The 20,450-nt window shown below is 44.7% G+C and overlaps 1 protein-coding gene across 2 annotated transcripts in view; it reads left to right on the top strand.

Moving 5' to 3' along the window:
- The window catches only part of znf469 (zinc finger protein 469), a 484,255-nt gene that overhangs the window by 455,248 nt on the left and 8,557 nt on the right, over positions 1 to 20,450 (top strand). The gene's annotated exons all lie outside the window — the stretch shown is intronic.

The following is a 20,450-nucleotide window of genomic DNA, read 5'->3' on the forward strand; positions in this document are numbered from 1 at the left end:
GCAAGTTTTTATGTTTTAATAGTGTGATTCATCTTTACATTTTTGTATGCCTTTGAAAGTCAGAGACTTATTTGGTATTTCAACAGAAGATTAAGCGTATATTAACATTTTTGCCAATTTTCCAGGCTTGGCTTGTTCAGGCCCACTCTATAATGCCATTGATGGCCAAAAGTCCCTTAAACTGTGGACCAAATTGGAGGTTGCTTTTTTTAAGGTAGTTTGTCTTGCTGAAGATGAGTGTGTATATAGTGGCATGTTTCAAAGGTTGTTTCAAAGGTCATTTAGTGTCAGGTGCACCAATTAAGGTACAGTGATATTCGATTTACCATGTCGATGCTGTAGCATGGATACCTCATGCAACACAAAAATAACAATCCAGGTCAATAATAGTGAATTTAACACAAATTAATATAAATGTCAACTGGGATCATCGGCTTACTATATTTGGAGCCAGGCCTTACAAGGTTGAAAGACACAAAAAGCTGGAGTAACTCAGCAGGTCAGACTGCATCTCTGGAGAAAAGGAATAGATGGCGTTTCGGGTCGAGACCCTTCTTCAGACTAGATTGAAATTCAGAAACACACCATGGGATGGGGGGGGAAACCATAAATAGACCTTCATATGGGCCATGTGTTCATTTTTAATTTGAGATTGATAGACCTTTGATAGCATAAATTATTAAGGAATATTAGAAAACATTTGATTATATGAAGTTCGGTCACAGATGGATCTGTTTTGGGGTAAGGCAGGCTAAAGGAACCAGATGGATTCCTGAACAGATAAATCACTAGATCAGACTGTGGATTGAAACAGTGATCAGTGGACAAGCGTTTGAGTCTCATGAGGGGAATGGAAGTGATTAAATTAAAATGAAAGAAAAATAAATGCCAGTATCATTGATGGTTACAATAAAAACTACTGGATTATCACAAGGATGCATCTGTCTCACTTACAATGTTTAGCTGAGAAAATCTGCCATCCTTGTGTGGAGAGGTCTACACAAGGACCTGGTGGGCTCTAAACAGTCCTGTATAATAGCCCAGCGAACCCTATGCTCACAATCATGGATGATGATCTTGCCAATAACATCGACAACCCATGATCGAATATTTTAAAAATGAACTGTCTCAATGTTCCAGTAATATTGTCAAGTTGTTAACGCAATAGACTGTTGTTTCTTAAAACCAAGTTGGTATTTTCTGCAATTGGAATTTAGAGTCATACAGCATGGAAACAGGCCCTGTGTCTAGAATCAACATGCCCCATCCACACGAGTCCCACCTACCCCCCGTGTGGCCCTTTAAACCTTCCCTATCCAAACCTGTCCTATTCCTTAAAGGGCCTGTCCCACTTGGCGCTTTCTTTGGCGACTGCCGGCATAATTGACTGACGTAACAGGTCACCGATAAAGTCACGGTGTGATGCAGCGTGACGCGGCGTGATGACGTATTGGTGCGCGGTGTCACAACATTTTTTTTGCCGCCGCTGGATTTTGAAATGTTCAAAATCTTTCGGCGATCTGATACATCAGTCGATGACGCCGGCAGTCGCCGAAAAACTCCACCAAGTGGTTCAGTCAACTTGTCAAGCTGGCCAACGAAAATTGGAAAAATTGATTCATGAAAAAATTACTTCTCAAGTTTGACCCTCTCCTTTTTAGGCAGTACGCTGATTCAAGAACAGCAGTATGACATATCTGATTTCTTTCAACTCAACATTTCCATATCAATTTGCCGAACCTCTTTTGTTATAGTGCACTCTGTTTCCTTTTAGTGATAGCTGTGAATGAAAAGGATTTGAACATGCGTAAATCTCCTTTTTTTATCTCATAAAAATTGATGATAATCCCGCACACAGGAAAGACCATGACAATGACTGTTTGTCAAAATGGAAATGTTATCCTGTTGCAGTGGGAGTTCATTTTCTTAAGTTGATTTGTATGCATATTGTTAGAGAAGTATAGGAGAAGGATCTCGACCAGAAACATCACCCATTCCTTCTATCCAGAGATAGAGAATAGGTGCAGGAGTAGGCCATTCAGCCCTGCGAGCCAGCACCGCCATTCACTGTGATCATAGCTGATCATCCACAATCAGTATCCCGTTCCTGCCTTCGCCCATATACCTTGACTCCGCTATCTTTAAGAGCTCTATCTAACTCTCTCTTGAAAGCATCCAGAGAATTGGCCTCCACTGCCTCCTGAGGCAGAGAATTCCAACTCTCTGGGTGAAAAAGTTTCTCCTCATCTCCGTTCTAAATGGCCTACCCCTTATTCTTAAACTGAGGCCCCTGGTTCTGGACTCCCCCAACATCAGGAACACGTTTCCTGCCTCTGTCGTATACAATCCCTTAATAATCTTTTATGTTTTAATAAGATATCCTCTCATCCTAAATTCCGGTGTATACAAGCCCAGTCGCTCCATTCTTTCAACATATTATAGTCCTGCCAACCTGGGAATTAACCTCGTGAACCTAAGCTGCACTCCCTCAATAGCAAGAATGTCCTTCCTCAAATTTGGAGACCAAAACTGCACACAATACTCCAGGTGTGGTCTCACTAGGGCCCTGTACAACTGGAGAAGGACCTCTTTGCTCCGATACTGCCTGCCTGTCTGCCTGCCCCGCTGAGATGCTGCGTGTCTGTCTATCCCGCTGAGTTGCTCCAGCATGTTGTGTCTATCTTCTCTGTAGACAACTTTAATTGCCTCACAACCCGATATGAATAAAGGAGAAGTTTTGGTTAAGGAAAATGAAAGTATTCAAGTTTCCACGACAGGAATTGCATTGACATTTACAAAAAAATGTACTAATTTAAAACTAAAATTGAAGTAAACGTTTGATTTTGATTTTCAGGTTCACTAACACTAAGTAATTGTTTAAACTGGATTTTTTTTTAAATTTTAACTCAGTGAAATTAATCCTTGATCTTGTGCATTCTTAATACCTTCCTCAATATATTAAAAGACGCATTTCAATTCCAATGGGAATATTTCTATGAATGTGGTTATTGCAGAAAGAAGAAAAAGGCTCATGTCCTGGTTCTTAGATTCTTATCTAAATGCAATTTACATTTGAAATGTAATTGAGATTTGTACTATTCAAATATCTAGTCAAAGTTTAATGCAGGCATAAGCTTTTAGAAGCAGTTTAAAATTATTCAAAATTATTCAACCTTTCAAAATTCCAAGAAATACAAGCCCACACTATTTGGTCTCCCTTAGTATGACATTGCTCTTATCCCGGGAATTAACCACTAATGTTACTTTATCCTTTATTTTAGGTTAGGGGACTATTGAACCTAATTCTCCCCAAACTTAGGCCCTTAACTTTAGTTTAGTTTAGTTACAGTGCGGAAACAGGCCCTTCAGCCCAACGTGTCCGCACCGACCAGTGATCCCCGTACACTAGCACTATCCTACACACAAGGAACAATGTACAGTATTTACCAAAGCCAATTAACCTAGAAACCTGTATGTATTTGGAGTGTGGGAGGAAACCGGAGCACCCGGAGAAAGCCCACGGGGAGAACATACAAACTCTGTACAGACAGCACCCGTGGTCGGGATCGAATCCGGGTCTCTGGCGCTGCAAGCGCTGTAAGGCAGCAACTCTACCGCTGCGCCACCGCACCGCCCTATGATGTCTGTAAAATTGCCCGTTCTGTGTTGGTGATTGGTGGAATCTAGTGCGAGTTAAGACGATCTGTAGAGAATTACGTAGGATTAGTGGAAATGGGTACTTGATGGCTAGCATCGACTGAATGGACTGAATGGTCTGTTTCATGCTGTATGAGGCTCTGACTACATCTGCGTTAAAAGATTTAGAACAATAAGGTAGCCTCTGAGACTGAAATTCCCCAGGCTGCCAGGGGTTTACCTTTCCAACCACAAAAGGAAAGTTATCATAAATGAATTAGCAGTTAAATATGGCACAGTATCAAATCTTGTTTTTCATTTATTCAGGATACATCACAAAATAGAAATATAGAAACTTACAAAAGAGGTGCAGGAGTAGGCCAATCGGCCCTTCGAGCCAGCACTGCAATCCAATATGATCATGGCTGATCATCCAAAATCAGTACCCCGTTCCTGCTTTCTCCCCATATCCCTTGATTCCTTTAACCGTAAGATCTATATTGAATTCTCTCTTTAATACATCCAGTGAATCGGCCTTCACTGCCTTCTGTGGTCGAGAATTCCACGGTTTCACAGCTGTCTGTGAAAAGGTTTTTCCTCATCTCAATCCTAAATGGCCTAACCCTTATTCTTAAACTGTGATCCCTGGTTCTGGGCTCCCCCAACACCAGGAACATTTTTCCTGCATCTAGCCTGTCCAATCCCTTAATAATCTATATATTACTAAAAGTCTGTTCTTGACCGGTTTTGGCGATCTGTGCTGCGATTTCTGAGAGAACGCCGCCACCTACGGCCGTCATTTTTGGCCACCTCGCTCAGAGCCCCCTTCCGCCATATGTGTGCCGAGGATTTTTCCAGTCGATGAAAAATGACAGAGATATTAATGATCTTACAAAATTCCCCATTCTCTCTGCTGCCCCCGCTGGCGGCAGGAGGGATGGATTATAAAACCAGGAAGTGGTGTGCCTCAATCAGTGTCTGCAAGGTGGAGGAAGGCAGAGGGTCACATTTCTCTGAGCTGTGAGTAACACTGAACACATGTCCACACAACTGTGAGTAAGTACCCTTAATGTGGTTTGAAAATGAAAATATGGTTAAAGTAAAAAAGCACTGCCTGCAAATGGTTGTTTGGGGGGTTTGGGTTGAAATAAAAAGTCACTCTCTCCCCCCCCCTCTCCTCTCCCCCCCCCCCCTCTCCTCTCTCTCTCCCCCCTCTCCTCTCTCTCCCCCCCCTCTCCTCTCCCCCCCCCTCCTCTCTCCCCCCTCTCCTCTCCCCCTCTCGCCTTCCCCCTCCCCCCTCTCCTCTCTCCTCCCACCCTCGCCTCTCTCCCCCCTCCTCTCTTCCCCCTCTCCTCTCCCCCTCCCGTCTCCTCTCTCCCCCCCTCTCCTCTCCACCCCCTCTCCTCTCACTCCACCCTCTCCTCTCTCCCCCTCTCTCGCCTCCTCCCCTCTCCTCTCTCCTCTCTCCCCCATCTTCCTCTCCTCTTCCCCCCCTCTACTCTCCTCCCCCCCTCCTCTCCCCCCTCTTCCTCTCTCCCCTCCCCTCTCCTCTCTCCCCTCTCCTCTCTCCCCGCCCTCTCCTCTCTGCTCCTCCCCCTCCTGCTCTCCCCCCTCTTCCTCCCCCCCTCTCCCCCTCCTCTCCCCCCCCTCTCCTCTCTCTCCCCCCTCTCCCCCCCTCCTCTCTCCTCCCCCCTCTCCCCCCTCTCCTCTCCCCCCCCTCCTCTCTCCCCCCCTCTCCTCTCTCCCCCCCTCATCTCCCCCCTCGCCTCTCTCTCCCCCGTCTCCGCCCCTCTCCTCTCTCCCCCCCCCCTCCTCGCTCCCCCCCTCTCCTCTCTCCCTCCTCTCCTCTCTCCCCCCCTCTCCGCTCCCCCCCCTCTCCTCTCTCCCCCCCTCTCCTCTCTCCCCCCCTCGTCCCTCTCCTCCCCCCTCTCCTCTCATCCCCCCTCTCTCCTCTCTCCCCTCTCCTCTCCCCCTCTCCTCTCCTTCCTCTCCTCTCTCCCCCTCTCTTCTCCTCTCCCCCCCCCGTCCCTCTCCCCCCCTCATCCTCTCCCCCCCCTCATCCTCTCCTCTCCTCTCCTCTCCCCCCCTCTCCTCTCCGCCCCTCTCCTCTCCCCCCTCTCTGCTCCCCCTCTCCTCTCCCCCCTCTCCTCTCCCCCCTCTCCTCTCCCCCCCTCCTCTCCCCCCCCTCCTCTCCCCCCCCTCTCTCTTTCTCCCCTCTTTTTCTCCCACTCCTCCCCTCCATCCCCTCCCCCACCGTCCCTCCCCTAAACTCCCCTCCCCACACCCCTACCCCCTTTCCTCCACCCTCCCTGCTCCCCACCTCTCCCCCTCCCCTCTCCCCCTCACTCTCACCCTCTCTCTCTCCTCCCCTCCACCCCCACCTTTCCCCTCTCACCCACCCTCCCTCTTCTCCTCCTCGCCACCCCCTCTCCCACTTGCCCCTCTATCTGTGTCTCTGCCCCTTCTCTCTCTGCCCTCAGTCTCTACCCCCCCCTCCCCAGATGTGACTGCAAGCTGGGGGCTATGCTTCAGTAGATAGGGTGGTTATGGGGTAAAAGGAGCAAATTAATAATATTCATATAATATCAAGGGGGGTAATTAGCGTGAGTGCGGGGGGAGGGGGGGATAGTTAATGTGTGTGACGCTGCATGCCGCCTCCTCCCCCCCCCCCCCCCCCACAAACGCACCTTGGGGGAACAGACCCAACGGGTCTGCACTTGGTCTAGTTTAATATGTTTCTAAAAGAAATCTTCTCATCCTTCTAAATTCCAGTGAATGTAAGCCCAGTCGATCCATTCATAACTCCTGTAGCTGAGGTTATCAAGCAATGTTTTTTAGATTTATCACTTTGCCTATGTCCAACATTAAGAATCATTTGTGGCCACAGTCTTTTAAAAAGGGGAGGCTATTTAAGACTGAGGTGATAAAAAACCTTTTCACCCAGAGAGTTGTGAATTTGTGGAATTCCCTGCCACAGAGGGCAGTGGAGGCCAAATCACTGGATGGATTTAAGAGAGAGTTAGATAGAGCTCTCGGGGCTAGTGGAATCAAGGGATATGGGGAGAAGGCAGGCATGGGTTATTGATTGGGGCGATCGGCCTTGATCACAATGAATGGCGGTGCTGGCTCGAAGGGCAGAATGGCCTCCTCCTGCACCTGTTTTCTATTTGCTTTCTTTGCTTACAAGTGAAGTTGAGGTGCAGCCAACGTCTGTTGCCGTGTCTGGTAGTAAAATGAATGGCGTGTCAGTTATTCCACAGTGGGATTCCCACTCTACAAACTAAAGGCACCTAACAAAGGAACGTTTGAACACTCCGACTGCTCAAGCCCAATCTTTTCCAAAAATCATGAATATATATATTGTGGAACCAACCTAAAGACATCGTCAGAGAGATGTCAAAGTCAAATGAGTGTAAAAGTAAATGTTTGTAGAACCACAACAGGAATGAAGCCTAAACAAATACAGGCCTGCCTGATCTTTTCTGGAACTGGGTATTGCATATTGATGGAAAAAGCATTTAATCTGAATGTTAATATATATATATTATGTTTATCTTGTGTTGGCTGCCTTAGGATCACAACGTAGAATGTATCCTAATTGCCCAAACAGAACCCAAATCAAATAGAACCCAAAATATGCATGACAACAAGAGTTGCTGCCTCACAGTGACAGGGACCCGGGTTCGATCCTGACTACGGGTGCTGTCTGTACGGAGTTCGTATGTTCTCCCCGTGACCCGCGTGGGTTTTCACCGAGATCTCTGGTTTCCTCCCGCACTCCAAATACGTCGTTTTGCATGTTAATTGGATTTGGTAAAAATTGCAAATTGTCCCGAGTGTGCAGTGTATGGTAGTGGACGAGGGTGGCTGGGTGGCACAGACTCGGTGGGCCGAAGGGCCTGTTTCTGCACTGTATCTCTAAACTAGACTAACCTAAACATGAGTACTTCAGCCATTGATTATGCATCCTGAGATATGCTTCTTCTTTTTTAAATAGTACAAAAATGCTAGGCTGCTGTTATTAGTTATGGATGCAGCTGTTTTAGATTATCACTGTGTGCTCTTAGAATATACAAAGTGTTTGGATAATGACAGCACGTTTGCCACTGCTGCACAAGAGGGAAAGATAGCAGTGAGTGGTAGAATCACTCAGTGGGACGTCATTAATATGAAGTCACAGGCATGCACAAAAGATGCATAGAAACATAGAAACATAGAAAATAGCTGGAGGAGGAGGCCATTTGGCCCTTCGAGCCAACACCACCATTCATTGTGATCATGGCTGATCGTCCCCAATCAATAACCCGTGCCTGCCTTCTCCCCATATCCCTTGATTCCACCAGCCCCCAGAGCTCTATCTAACTCTCTCTTAAATCCATCCAGTGACTTGGCCACCACGGCCCTCTGTGGCAGGGAATTCCACAAATTCACAACTCTCTGGGTGAAAACGTTTTTTCTCACCTCAGTGTTAAATGGCTTCCCCTTTATTTTAAGACTGTGGCCCCTGGTCTGGACTCGCCCAACATTGGGAACATTTTTCCTGCATCTAGCTTGTCCATTCCTTTTAGAATTTTATATGTTTCTATAAGGAATGGAATCTCCGGAACAGCTAATATGGTGACAACTTTATAGTACTTTATTCAACTGTGTCCAAAGTGACTTGTATAGGGTGGACAATATTGAAAGTAATGACTCAATGGCGATTATGTCACATGAGGTGTATCATGCCATGAACAAGCTGTCCAACAACAAAGCAAGTGGCTTGGATCATATTTCTGCTGAACATCGTAAGTATGCGAGTATGAGGATAGTTCCTCTCCTAGCTATTTGTTTTACAGGCTTTATGATTCATGGCTTGTTACCAGACTCAATGTTGTCTGTCCTGTTAGTGCCGGTCATTAAGGACAAAGCTGGTAAAGTAGGCAGCCTAAATAATTACAGGCCCATAGCTTTAGCCAGCATATTGTCAAAGGTTTTAGAAAGAGTTCTGCTGGATAGAATAAATGAGTTTGTTAACTCCACAGATAACCAGTTTGGCTTTAAAGCTGCACATGGCACTGACTTATGCATATATGCCCTAAAGGAGATTGTAAACAAATATAGAGGCAAAAACTCTTCAATCCTTATGTGCTTTATTGATGCTTCCAAAGCCTTTGACCATGTTAATCACAGAAAGCTGTTTGGTAAAATGAGTCAAAGAGGGGTGCCTGAATACATTGTTAGAATTCTGGCCTACTGGTATGCCCACCAGACTATGCAAATACAATGGGGCAATAGGGTCTCAGCCCCATTTGGGGTTAGCAATGGTGTTAGACAAGGGGGAATTTTGTCCCCAGTCCTTTAATATCTTTATATTGATGATCTGTCCAAACAATTGAAAGCCAGTAATACTGGGTGCGTGATTGGTAATATTTTAGTGAACCATATTATGTATGCAGATGATCTTGTGGTCTTTAGTCCATCTAACGCTGGTCTCCAGCAGCTCCTTACTATATATTCTGTGTATGGTGTGGAACATGATATTAAATATAATGCTAGTAAGAGTGCTGTTATGATCTGTAGAACCAAAGAGGATAAATGTCTAATATTTCCAGATTTTAAATTGTCTGACAACAATCTTAGTGTCTGTAATAAGGTAAAATATCTAGGGCATTTTATTACAGAACAAATGACAGATGATGAAGATATTTATAGGCAACGACGCACGCTGTATGTACAGGCGAATATTCTCTTGCGTAAATTTGGTGCGTGTGCAGTTGTGGTGAAGATGTCGCTATTTAGAGCATACTGCACACCACTCTACACTGCACACCTGTGGTCGAACTATGGAAAGACAAGTTTGCAGAGACAAAAGGTGGCATATAATGATGCCATGAGAACACTGCTAAGGCAACCTAGATGGTGTAGTGCTAGTAACATGTTTGTGGCTGCAGGAGTCAGTACTTTAGAAGCTATCCTAAGAAATCATATGTATAAATTTGTTTGCAGGATAAATGACTCTAAAAATGTAATTATTGTGGCCTTGTCAAACATAAGGGTTCGCACTACACGCTATGAATCCCAGCTGTGGAGACACTGGTATCGTTGTCTCGTTGTAGGACATTGATCATTCTTTTATTCTGGATTTTTAATTCATGTATCGTGTTTTTTTTTTATCCTGTGGTCTTCAGCAACATCACTAGAGCCAGGATGTTTAGGCACTAAAAAAGTCTGCAATAGGCAGGCACAAAGGCATAATAAAATTACAAAAAAGGCACCACCAAAATATGGTTAAAAATGATAATATAAAGGTATGCTACATTAAATTACCACAGTTGCCTGGTTGCACATAATGTATTAGCATTTTTTTCAAATTATCTGGTGTTAAACTATGCCGCCTGTCAGACAGAATATGCTTCAGTTGTGAAAAACTTATTTCTGCCTCAGCTGAGGTCACTGGTGCATACCCAAAACAAGCTACAGACTCTATATTCATGTCGATATCTTGTGCATTACAACTACCTTTGAGAACTTCAGCTATGTTTTGTGTGTCTTCAAGATCTTTGTTAGCTAAAATCACTCTCTCACATTTTCCTTGTATGTCTTTACCGACATCGGCAGGAACTTTACAAATATCGTCAGTTACTTTGTTGAAAACCTGCAAGTTATTCACTAATGTTTCGCCACGTTTCTCAAGGGAAGTGGTAGCTTGTGGGAAGGTTGCAAAATTGGAAGCAATAAGTAGATTTTGGAGAAAACTAAACCAGCGGGCAGCAGCACGAACGAATGAACGATTGACGGTGGCGCCCCCGGTTTCGTCCCGGTGGTGGAAATTTTCTTGTAATTTATACAATGTTAACATTAATAATAACATTAATAGTAATGTGTTAACATAAAACTTCATTGTAATCACAGTACAACTAGAGAAAATAGCAAGACCTTTTAGCAAAATGGCAAAAAAAGCATGATTTAGGCACTCGATCGTGAAAAGGGCATTATCTTGATGAAATCATCAAAAAAAGGCATGAAAAGGCACATGGCATTTACGGCAAAATCCTGGCTCTATTCATCACCATCACGGCACTCCTTTCTTTGCGGTACTTCCTCCTGTTCAGTTTCCTTATATTCAAGGGAGGGAGAAATTGAATATTCCGCAAAGTCAACTCAGAAGAACATTCCTTGATGATAAACAGCGATACAGTTAGTAAGCTGCATGCCTAGTGTTCCTCAAATAAAACACGATGATCTCCCAACAACGAAATAAACCCTGATGATCATACCTGACAGATTCTTTATGGCCTCTGCTTGTACGGTGGTCTGTGATTCTTATCTGAAGAGGAGAATTGCCAGAGACATCCAATTTGGTTTCAACTGTGTTTTAGCAGACCCCAAAAAAATGTGTATCATATTTCTATGGTCATTTAGTGTGGAAACAGACCCTTCGGCCCACGTAGACCATCGATCACCCGTACATTAGTTCCATGTTATCCCACTTTCACATCTTAGGCACCAGGGGCAATTTACAGAAATGGCACGGTGGTGTAGCGGTAGAGTTGCTGCCTCACAGCGCCAGAGACCCGGGTTCAATCCTGACTACGGATGCTGTCTGTACGGAGTTTGTACATTCTCTTTGTGACCTGCGTGGGTGTTCTCCAAGATCTTCGGTTTCCTCCCACACTCTAAAGATTCTGTATCTCTAAAAAAACTGAAATAGGCCCAAAACAGACCTGGACATTTTAGTTTTTAGTTTATTTTAGGGATACAGCATGGAAGCAGGCCCTTCGGCCCACCGAGTCCGCACTGACCAGCACAGTAACACTATCCTACATACATTAGGGACAATCTGGCACATACAGTGCATTCAGAAAGTATTCAGACCCCTTAACTTTTTCCACATTTTGTTACGTTACAGCCTTATTCTAAAATGGATTAAATTATTTCTTTTTTTTATCATCAATCTAATAATAATAATAATGGATGGGATTTATATAGCGCCTTTCTAGAATACTCAAGGCGCTTTACATCGCATTATTCATACACTCCTCAGTCACACTCGGTGGTGGTGAGCAACTTCTGTAGCCACAGCTGCCCTGGGGCAGACTGACGGAAGCGTGGCTGCTAATCTGCGCCTACGGCCCCTCCGACCACCACCAATCACTCACACACATTCACACACAGGCAAAGGTGGGTGAAGTGTCTTGCCCAAGGACACAACGACAGTATGCACTCCAAGCGGGATTCGAACCGGCTACCTTCCGGTTGCCAGCCGAACACTTAGCCCATTGTGCCATCTGTCGTCCAGTGACCTGTGTGCTTAGGGTCGTTGTCCTGTTGGAAGGTGAACCTCCGCCCCAGTCTGTTTTCGCTTCTTCATTCTGGGGTATCGTGTGTAGATTAATGATAACAAAAATGAATTTAACCTATTTTAAAATAAGGCTGTAACGTAACAAATCTACACACAATACCCCATAATAAAAAAGTGAAAAAAAGGGTTTAGAAATTTTTGCAAAGTAATTAAAAAGAAATAACTGAAATATCACATTTATATAAGTATTCAGACCCTTTACTCAGTACTTTGTTGAGGCACCTTTGGCAGTGATTACAGCCTCAAGTTTTCTTGGGTATGATGCTACAAGCTTGGCAAACCTGTATTGGGTAATTTCTCCCATTCTTCCCTGCAGATCCTCTTAAACTATGTCAGGATGGCGAGCGTCGATGCACAGCTATTTTCAGGTCCCTTCAGAGATATTCGATCAGGTTCAGGTCCGGACTCTGGCTGGACCACTCAAGGACATTCACAGACTGATCATGAAGCCACTCCTGCGTTGTCTTGGCTGTGTGCTTAGGGTCGTTGTCCTGTTAGAAGGTGAACCTCCGCCCCAGTCTGTTTTCGCTTCTTCATTCTGGGGTATCGTGTGTAGATTAATGATAACAAAAATGAATTTAATCTATTTTTAAAAAAATTACAAAATGTGGAAGCAGTGAAGGGGTCTGAATATTTTCTGAATGCACTGTACATACCTGCACGTGTTTGGAGTGTGGGAGGAAACCGAAGATCTAAGAGAACGCCCGCGTGGTCACAGGGAGAAGGTAATACTCCGTACATACAGCACCCGTAGTCGGGATCGAACTGGGGTCTCTGGCACTGCAACCGCTGTAAGGCAGCAACTCTACCGATTCGCCACCGTGCCACCCACCTTGAAATCTTTGGAATGTTTGTGGAAACTAGAGCACCCGACGAAAACCCACATGGTCACAGGGAGAACGTGCAAACTCCGCACAGACAGAACCCCTAATCAGGAGCGAACGTGGGTCTCTGCCTTTGTGAAAAATAATAGTTAATATACCATTTCAATGAGCCCATTAGATGTTTCTATCATCTTGACAAGTAGTAAATTAGGTGGCATAAACTGTCCATGACATCAGTTCATAGTGTACTCCCTGGTCTCAGGACAACATGTTCTTAATGTATTTAACAATGGTCATAGGTGGCACTCAAACACTGATTTATTCATGAAAAGAAGAAGAATTAGGTATGAACTTGTGATGTTATTTGCTGATCAACTGATGCAGCTGATGCCAGGAAACAATCAGTCATTGGAAACATCTTATCTTATTCCCCAATTTAACAAGGAATGCTCACTAGAGCTATCAAACCAGAGTTAAATTACATTTACACTAGTCAATCCTTTTTATTGACAACAAACATGCTTTGAAAAGCGGTCTGGATATTGTATTATTGAATCCCATAACAAGGCTTCAAACAAGATTAATTTCTAAACTAAACTAAATTTTTTGAAGACTTAATGGCAAATTTTGCGGATGATATGAGATAGGTGGAGGGGCAGTTAGTGTAGAGAAAGCAGGGATACTGCAGAAGGACTTGGACAGGTTGGGTGAGTGGGCTAAAGGGTCTGTCCCTCTTTGGCGACTTTTTAGGCGAGTGCAGGAGACTGCGCTCGCCACATGGTCGCCACATGTTCGCTGGTGGTCTCTGGTGAGTCTCCTTCATGGTCGCGAGGAGTTCCCGCATTCTGGGAACTAGTATGGTCGCCGCAAATTTTTCTACACGTTGAAAATTTTTCTTCGACCAACAATTGGTTGCAATGGAGAAAATCGATAATCCTGTAGTCGTAGGTGTAGTTGTAATGGGGTCGCCATGTAGTTATGGGTAGTCGAAGTAGTCGTAGGTAGTTTCAGTTAATCGCCTTTGCTGACCGGGCATTTTCATTGATCATTGGGGAAAGAAAATGTAAGCACGAGGTTTCAGAACCAAGGAAAACCGACCAGTAATGTTAAATGTCCGCCGAACTTCACAGCTGTGTATCTCTGGCTTATTAAAAGTTGTCTGGCTTCTTAAAAGTGTCTCCACTCCTTCCCCCCCCCCCCACCCGCTCTTTTAATGGACTTACAGTACACTGTGCTAGCCGTCTTAATCTTCCTGTTCATCGCGGTGTGTGTCTGTATCACCTTGGCTTTGCACCGTGTGAATTTCAGACAGTGTGTGTGTGTGTGCTCCACTCTGACAGTCGCCGTTTCAGTTCCCGGTTTTTCAGGCGACTGCCGGGAACTTGACAGTTGAGGGCAGTCCGCTGAAAAATCGCCTAAAGGGGCTGTCCCACTGCGGCGACCTAATTCGCGAGTTTAAAAGAGTTTAGGAGAGTTCGAAAAAATGTCATGTTGAAGACCTCCTTCGACTATGTAGAAGACCTCCTTCGGCCTCCTTCGACTATGTTGAAAACTAGCTTCGACTAGCTATGGGAGAATTGGACACCGAATAGTGGAGAGTGAAGACGACCTTCTTCAACCTGGTCAGACCGCATTTGGAGTATTATGAGCAGTTTTGAGCCGCATATTTGAGGAATGATGTGCCGGTGATCGAGGGTCCAGAGGAGGTTTACAAGAATGATCCCGGGGAGAACTGGCTTTTGATGGCACCGCTGTACTCGCTGGAATTTAGGAGGATGAGGAGGCACCTCATTGAAACTTATCGAATAGTGAAAGGCTTGGATATAGTGAATTCAACGAGGATGTTTCCACTAGTGTCCAGTGAATAAACGGACGTTCCTCTAGCAAAGAGATGCAGAGGAATTTCTTTAGTCAGAGGGTGGTGAATCTGTGGAATTCATTGCCATAAACGGCTGTGGAGACCATCATTGGGTATTTTTAAGGCGGAGATTGATAAATACTTGATTAGTAAGGGTGTTAAAGGTTATTGGGGAAGGCAGGACGAAGGGATTGAGATGGAAAGATAGATCAGCTATGATTAAATGGTGGAGTAGACTTATTGGGCCAAATGGCCTACTTCTGCTCCTATGACATGAACTTTTAAATAGTGGTTTCAACAGATTGGAAAAGAATGTATAAAAGTGAAGGGATAAAGAGAGCAGGAGAGGTTACCAGTCTCCAAAATCAGATTTAGGACAGGATGTTGAGAAAGGGATACGAGTCTAAAGTCAGGCAACACGTGGCCCATTTTGAGAAGAGGGATGGTAAATACTGAACTGAACGTGTTATATCTAAATACACGCTGTGTACGAAACCAGGCATGGAAATCGCTATCAAAACATGGGGGGGGACCGGGGAATGGGGGGGACACAATTTCTTGGCTGCCGCGCGTGCATGCGCACACTCACACACGCGCGCGAGGCTTCGAAGGTTTCAGCCGTGGGCCCTGTGGACGGTAATTACGGGAACGATGGCCCAGGCTTACGGCCAGCGCGGAGAAGCAGCGCTAAATCCAGCTCAGCTCTGCCTGCCTCGCCGGTTAACCTACAGCCCTGCCTGGACTGACGGGACACCAGCCCGGAGCCGTGGTGCTAGCGCTCTTTCTCCGTGCTGCCCGTAAGCCTGGGCTGTCGTTCCCACCAGGACGTCTTCCTCCTCCAATCACCGCGCTCTCTCCTCAGTCCCACCCCCCTACTTACTCCTCTGACCGACACCTCCCTCCTCCAATCATTGCACTGAATCATCATATCCCGTCCCCATTGCCTGCTGACCGACGTCTCTCTCGTCCAATCGGCGTCCTCCCTCGATCACCAGCCCCACCCCCACTGTCTAGCGGAAAGAGGAGATTTCATCGGGTTATAAAATCAGGATTACAAAAAATGGGGGGTATAGTCCCCCACCTCTCAAAACAGGAGGGGTGGGGGCGTGGCACCCCTGCCCACCCCCCCCCCCTCCCCACCCACGGGATTTCCGCCCCTGTACGAAACAAGATGGATGAGCTTTTGGCAGTTAGTAATTGCCAGGTATGATGTTGTGGGTATCACTGAGCCATAGCTGAAAGAGGATCAGAGCTGGGAGCTAAATATCCACAATACACATCCTATCGAAGAGACAGGCATGTGGGCAGAGGGGGTGGGGTGGCTCTGTTGGTAAGAAATGAGATCCAATCCATAGCAAGAAACGGCTTAGGATAAAAGGATGTAGAATCCTTGCGGGTAGAGTTAAGAAACTGCAAGGGTTAAAAGACAGCTAGTGACCAGCAGCCAGCGTGTAGGGTACACATTACAGCAGGAGATAGAAAATGCATAATGAAGAAAGAACGTGTTACAGTGGTTATGAGGGATTTCAATATGCATGTAGACTGGAAAAATCAGATTGGTACTGGATCCCAAGAGAAGGAATTTGTAGAGTGCTTACAAAATGGTTTCTTAGAGATGCTCAGGTAAAGGTAATTCTGGATTTGGAGTTGTGCAATGACCGAGACTTGTATAGGGTTCTTATGGTGAAGGAAGGCAGTGATCATAACGTGATAATATGATGGAATTCAACCTGCAATTTGAGAGGGAGAAGCTGAAATCAGATTATCGGTGTTACTGTGAACTACAGGGGCATGAGGGAGGAGCTGGCCAAACTTGATTGGAAAGGGAGTCTAGCAGAATCCCTGGAGGATTGGGAATCTTTTAAACACCAACAAAAGGCAACTAAGAATCCAATATGGGGAGAAAAGATGAAATGTGAAGGTAAGCTAGCCAACAATATAAAAGTGGATACCAAATGTTTTTACAGATATATAAAAGAGTAAAAGAGAGGCAAGAATGGACATTGGACAGGTGGAAACTGACGCTGCTGAAGTGGTAAAGGGGGAATAAAGAAATGGCAGATGAACTGAATAGGTTTTTTGCACCAATCTTCCTAGTGGAAGACACTAGGGATACGAGAGAGTCAGGGCAGGGGCATAAGTGAGTGCAGTCACTATTACTGAGGATAAGGTGCTGGGGACGATGAAACGTCTGAAGATGAAGATGAATAAGTCACCTGGATCAGATGGACTGCACCCCAGCGTTCTGCAAGAGGTAGCTGTAGAGATCGTGGAGGTGTTAGAAGATACACAAAAAAGCTGGAGAAACTCAGCGGGTGCGGCAGCATCTATGGAGCGAAGGAAATAGGTAACGTTTCCGGCCGAAACCCTTCTTCAGCTGTAGAGATCGTGGAAGTGTTAGAAGTGATCTTTCAAGGATCACTAGATTCAACGATGGTTCCACATTACAGCTATTACAGTTAAGGGGAGATCTTGCATGACAAATCTGTGGGAGTTTTTTTTGGAGGTAACAAGCATGATGGACAAAGGAGAATCAGTGGATGTTGTTTACTTGGATTTTCAAAAGGCCTTTGATGAGGTGCCACAATTGAGGCTGCAAAACAAGATGAGATCTCATGGTGTTTAGAGGCAAGGTACTAGCATCAATAGAAGATTGGCGGACTGGCAGAAAGCAAAGAGTGGGATTAAAGGGGGCTTTTTCGGCTTGGCTGCCAATGACTTGTGATGGTTCCACATGGGTCGGGTTTTGGCTCCGCTAATTTTCCCATTGTATGTTAATGATTTGGATGATGGAATTGATGGCTTTGTGGCCAAGTGTGCAGACACAAAGATTGGCGGTTGGTGTTGTGGAAGCAGGGAGTCTGCAGAAGGACTTGGACAGGTTAAGTAGCAAATGGAGTACAGCGTAGCAAAGTGTGCTGTCATGTATTGTGGTAGAAGGAATAAAGGCATAGACCTCTTTCTAAATGGGTAGAGGATTCAGAAATCGGAGGAGCAAAGGGACTTGGGAGTACTGGTGCGGGATTCCCAAAAGGTGAATTTGCAGGTTGAGTCAGTGGTAAAGAAAGCAAATACAATGCTCGCATTCGAGGAGACGAGAATAGAATGCAAGGCTGTAATGTTGAGACTTTATAAGACACTGGTAAGGCCACAGTTGGAATATTGTGAGCAGTTTTGGGCCCCATATCTGAGGAAGGCTGGTGTTTGAGAGAGTACAAAGGAGGTTTACAAGGATGATGCTGGGGATGATTGAGTTAACATGTGAGAAGTATTTGAAGGATCTGGGCCTTTATTCACTGGAGTTTAAAAGGATGAAGGGGCGTCTCATTGTAACCTACAATGACAGGTCAATATCGAGTGGATGTGCAAAGGATGTTTCCACTAGTGGGAGAGTCAAGGACCAGAAGGCACAGCCTCAGGATAAAAGGACATACCTTCAAAATGGAGATGAGGTGGAATTACTTTAGCCAGAGGGTGGTGAATTTGTGAAATATATTGCCACTCCTAGATGGCCGTGGAGGCCAAGATATTGGGTATTTTTAAGGCAGAGATTGATAGGTTCTGGAATAAGAAGAGCATCTTAGGTTAGGTGGAGAAAGCAGAGTAATGGGGTTGAGAGGGAAAATGGATCAGCCACAATTGAAAGGCGGAGTGAATGGGCTGGTGAAAGGATGGGTTGAATGGCCTAATTCTGCTTCTATGTCTTATGGTCTTAAATATAAATAAACAAACAGATGATAAATCTCAAATGGACGTAAATGTGAATAGCACAATCATTAACTGGACTTGTTGAACTCAATTTTGAGTTGATAATTCGGCTGGTGAAAAGGATGAGGCACTGATTTAGAATGTTTACTTGTGCTACTTTGGAATGGTGGAGGAGGTCAAGAACGGAATATTAAGTAGAAGTGGGGTGTAGAATTAAAGTGACAGGCAATGGGAAAATGCAAAGTCCTTTGTAATAATTATTCCCTTTATAAAATATGTCCAAATCTTCTGGATTGTGGTTTTGCAGCACATGTGTGCCAAGCCTCCCCGCTGAAGCGTCGATCCAAATTCCCTGAGAAGCTTATTTGCTTGGCTGAATTGGAGAAATATGCCAGTGAGATGACTTCTGGCAAGACATCTTGCTTCTTGCAAGGAAAATTCCTATTTTCCAGCAGTATGTGGAATGGAAGTCAAGTCAAGTCAAGTGAGTTTATTGTCATGTGTCCCTGACAGGACAATGAAATTCTTGCTTTGCTTCAGCACACAGAACATAGTAGGCATTTACTACAAAACAGATCAGTGTGTCCATATACCATAATATAAATATATACACACATGAATAAATAAACTGATAAAGTGCAAATAACAGATAATGGGTTATTAATAATCAGAGTTTTGTCCGATCCAGCTTTAATAGCCTGATGGCTGTGGGGAAGTAGCTATTCCTATTCATCCCTTGTTCATCCCTGCTGCTGATCCATAGATCGGGTTGTTGTGAAACAGTGATCTGATAACATTTAGCCAGGCTATGAAAGACAAAGTTTTTATTGTCCAATTAAGGTCCAATTTTATTTCTAATATACCACCGGGTGGCGCCATCAGCGATGGCAGCCTCGTCAACAGTCTGTCTGTCTTATCATATTTTTGTTTTTGTTATTTTTAGTGTGTTTTAAAAGTTTGTGTTAATGTACCCTGGTTTGTTTTATGTGGGGGAGGGGGCTGGGGGAAACCTTTATTCAATCTCTTACCTTGATGATGATTATGATAAGGCTTTAATGAAAAATTATTTCAACGCCAGATATCGAATTCTCAGATAGACACAAAAAGCTGGAGTACTCAGCGGGTCAGACAGCATCTCTGGAGAGAAGGAATAGGTGACGTTTCGGGTCGAGACCATCCTTCTGACTATTTATGCGTGAGTAGAAGACAAAATAGTTTGGACACTTCATTCTGAAGAAGAGTCTCAACCCAAAAAGTCACCTATTCAGTCTGAAGAAGGGTCGACCTGAAATCACCTATTCCTTCTCTCTAGTGATGCTGTCTGGCCCGTTGAGTTACTCCAACTTTTTGTGTCTATCTTTGGATTAAACCAGCATCTGGAGTTCCTTCCTATATAACTCATTCTCAGACTGTGGCCCATGAAGTTGCGGGCATAAGTCAGTGTAATTCCTGGATATTGCCTAACTCTATCCTTAATGCTAAAACTAACCAATATATATGGGGTCGGGCGTGCATAAAGTAGCCAAAACTAAATGCGCAAGTAATTGAGGAATGTGTAATAATGTTTTAGGAAAAATAGTTACACTTCAGTTACATGCAAAGTTGCTTGAAAAATTTGTGGAATTCTGTACTTAAATCCTAATTACTCTGAAACTTCCCCCAAGAACTCCTGCCCAATGCCTCAGTTATGTATACCTTGCATAGCTCACTGTTATAGTCATTTGAAAATGTCATCTAGTGATAAAAAGGCTTTGTACACGTCACTATATCAATGTTATCATGATCATTAGAACAATTGTGGAACGGGCACAGTTTTATAGAAGACATTTAGGGCGGCACGGTGGCGCAGCGGTCGAGTTACATTTACGGCGCTTGCAGCGCCAGAGACCCGGGTTTGATCCCGCCTATGGACGCTGCCTGTACGGAGTTTGTGCGTTCTCCCCGTGACCTGCGTGGGTTTTCTCTGAGATCTTCGGTTTCCTCCCACACTCCAAAGACGTGCAGGTTTGTAGGTTAATTGGCTTGGTGTAAATGTAAATTGTCCATAGTGTGTGTAGGATAGTGTTAATGTGCGGGGGGT

Source organism: Amblyraja radiata, chromosome 17 (assembly GCF_010909765.2).
Source record: "Amblyraja radiata isolate CabotCenter1 chromosome 17, sAmbRad1.1.pri, whole genome shotgun sequence".
In the NCBI taxonomy this organism is placed as follows: domain Eukaryota; kingdom Metazoa; phylum Chordata; class Chondrichthyes; order Rajiformes; family Rajidae; genus Amblyraja; species Amblyraja radiata.